Source organism: Notothenia coriiceps, unplaced genomic scaffold (assembly GCF_000735185.1).
Source record: "Notothenia coriiceps isolate Sejong01 unplaced genomic scaffold, NC01 NC01_scaffold00000969, whole genome shotgun sequence".
Classification (NCBI taxonomy): Eukaryota; Metazoa; Chordata; class Actinopteri; order Perciformes; family Nototheniidae; genus Notothenia; species Notothenia coriiceps.
In genome coordinates this window covers 278,801-281,726 of record NW_011333670.1, presented here as the reverse complement: position 1 = coordinate 281,726, position 2,926 = coordinate 278,801, and the positions used below count along the sequence as shown (strand labels likewise).

General features: G+C 36.0%; 1 protein-coding gene across 1 annotated transcript in view; it reads right to left on the bottom strand.

The window, feature by feature from the left end:
* epha4b (eph receptor A4b) overlaps positions 1 to 2,926 on the bottom strand; it is a 177,462-nt gene that overhangs the window by 97,892 nt on the left and 76,644 nt on the right. The gene's annotated exons all lie outside the window — the stretch shown is intronic.

Sequence of the window (2,926 nt, the reverse complement as noted above, 5' to 3'; positions counted from 1 at the left end):
CAAGGACGGTGCTACAGGCCGCAAGGCAGTGCACTTACAACTACAATAAGCATGTTAATGTTAATCTAAGAGCTCCGGCGATCCACTAGCACCCCCCTCCCCCCCCCAATTTTGCATTTTGAGGTCTAAAGGTTGGCAAGTATGCTTTGGGCTGCTTTGTGCAAGAAAGGTGCTATACAAATAAAATGTATTATTATTATTATTATTATTAATATGTCTCGTCCATCCTAAAGTGAGATAGCATCTGTGGTCAATATTCAAGATACAAAAGATTCAAAGGTTGTATTGTCATATGCACAAAGCTACCGTGTAGAAATGACAATCAAATTCTTCTGACCTGAACTCCTCCAACAATTCAACATATATAATAAAATACAAAAATAATAGTGCAAAAAGACTATATATTAATATCCACCTTGCTGCATCGTCACGTACTGAGCTACAGACTTTGTTGAATTATTATTATTGTGTCGTTATCGAACAAGGACCACGTGTTACGCCCCTTAATGAGTAAAAATGGCGTTTCCTCAGCGATTACTTGGCAGCAGATTACACATCAATAAAAATACAGCAATTTATAAAAACATGAATATCGCCTTAAAGTAGACCATTGTCAATTAATAAAGAAAATGATAACTGATAGTGATTACACCGTATTTAAGACTTCTTCTGTGTAAGTCTATTCTTCTTCTATTCTAAAATGATGATGTCTTTAACGAACAAGGTTCACGTGTTATGCTCCTTTTATCCCAAGAGTAAAAATTGTGTATCCTTTTCACAAATTCACAAAAATAGGAAGAAAACATGAAAAACGTCTTGCAGTAGACCTTTGTTAATTAATACAAATGGATTTCCGATGCTGATTATATTAAAGCCTTCTTCTTCTGTGTAACTCTATGCTCAATATCCATTTTGCCTCTCTGGACATCACAAAGTCTGTTTCCACAACATGAAATCTGACTAATACAATCAAAGGGAACAACATGACATCTTATATTATTGCCTTTTTAATGCTTTTAATGTTCATTTTCCACCTCGGTGTCGGTTAAATCCCACCTCTTACTTCAGCTCTGGATATGAGGAGCTGGTTATTAAGCATGAAAATCAGGTAAAGGTATTTCGCAGCAGAACAATTCATCACCTGTCACTGAGGGGAAGAATGTAAAATAGATATTAACGGGGGCCTGGAGGATGGAGTAAGAAGTCTGGAATACTAAAACAGGAGCACCATGAAATTAAACAGGTTTCCTTTCAAATAAAAAATTGCTTCTGATCCCTTATCTACAACCAGGCCTGGGGATTAACAGATTACTGATCACAGGGTTAAGTAATCAGGATACAGGATAATCCGTTAACTATTATAACAGAATACATTTTTAAACCAACCATAATCATACAGCACGCTCTTCAAATACAGTGTTTGATTTTAATGTCAGTACCATGGACCATGGTCTAAAGTAGTGCCTTTTCATCTTGATAATGATTTGGGCTGTATAAATGATCATTGACCTCAATTTAATAAAACACACTTTTATCACAACGTAATGCCTCTCACGGGTAAGAAACCTGTTTGAGAGTCTGAAAGGCATACAGGATGTTCCACTGACAGCTCTATCTTACATGCAAATTTAAGAAACATGTCAGCCATCAAACTAAAATCCTTGGACATTTTTGCTCTCTAGCAGGTGTAGAATAAGGTGACCATATTTTCAAAATGAAAACCGGGGACATTTTGAGTTTTGCGGTCAAAATCTCATTAACATATCAATTTTCTTCGCTGTTAAAGAAAAAAGGGGGACAATTCTGGTTCAATGTAATTAGAACATTTGAACTGTTGGATACAAACAGAAGGACAATAGCTCATATGAGACTTCAAAGGTCTTTTATTTTGAAACTGTACATCAGATTGTCCAGATTCTCTCTGAGTGACTAGATGGGGTGTCCTGCTATCACCCTGTAGTGAAATAAGTATTTGATTGACTTCGAATGACTCTTTGATTATGGACGGTTCCCATGAAATAATAATCAAAATATACGATGGACAATAGATNTCTTTGATGAATGATAAAAATAAAATGTTACCATTAGTTCTTAATGAAATTCAATGTATTGTTAGTAGTAGGCTAACTAATACAAAGTCAAACAGTATCAATTTCATTAAGAACTAATGGTAACATTTTATTTTTATCATTCATCAAAGATAGCAGAAAACATGCATTATGTATACTATGGAGGGGACTCTGACAGAGGATTACTCACAAAGTACACAGTAAAAGTACTTCATTTGATTTCTGGTAGCAGTCAACTAGTACTGTAGTCCTTAGTTACAATGTTGTTCATTTTAGACAAAGGCTTATTATATTCACAGCCCTAATAACATTCATTTTCTGGGCTCAATATGTGTCTTGGCTGTTTTCGTTGTGATCACTAAATTCACCTTGTTTATAATATTATCACTATAACACTGACCCAGATCGCTTGATCGCTAGAAACACCTGCCATCAGACTGGCAAGGGCTGTTCCATGCTCTGCTCAACCTCCCGCCTTCCCAATGGACTCAGTAGCGACCCCTGTTGCCGTGGAGCATGTGTGAGTGTGTATGAGCCACCCACGGCGGAATATTACTGCCAAAAGTCACGTAAGTGAGTCACGTGACTTTTGGCAGTAATATTCTGACGTGAGAAGAAAAAGTTGTGTACTTAAAAGAAAAGTTGTGTACTTGTAAAAGCTAAGCTGAATTTGTCTCTGAAACATGATTTATTAGAAAAATGCTATGTGTTTGTTTGATAGATACGTTTTTTCTTTGCAAAACTAAATGCATTAGTTTGTAGATGGTGTTTTGTATTTGCAAAGCACAATGTGTTTGTTAATGAATCATGAGGCATTGGTAAAACCTGTTTAGTTTGTTTGTGGAGTTATGGCAGGA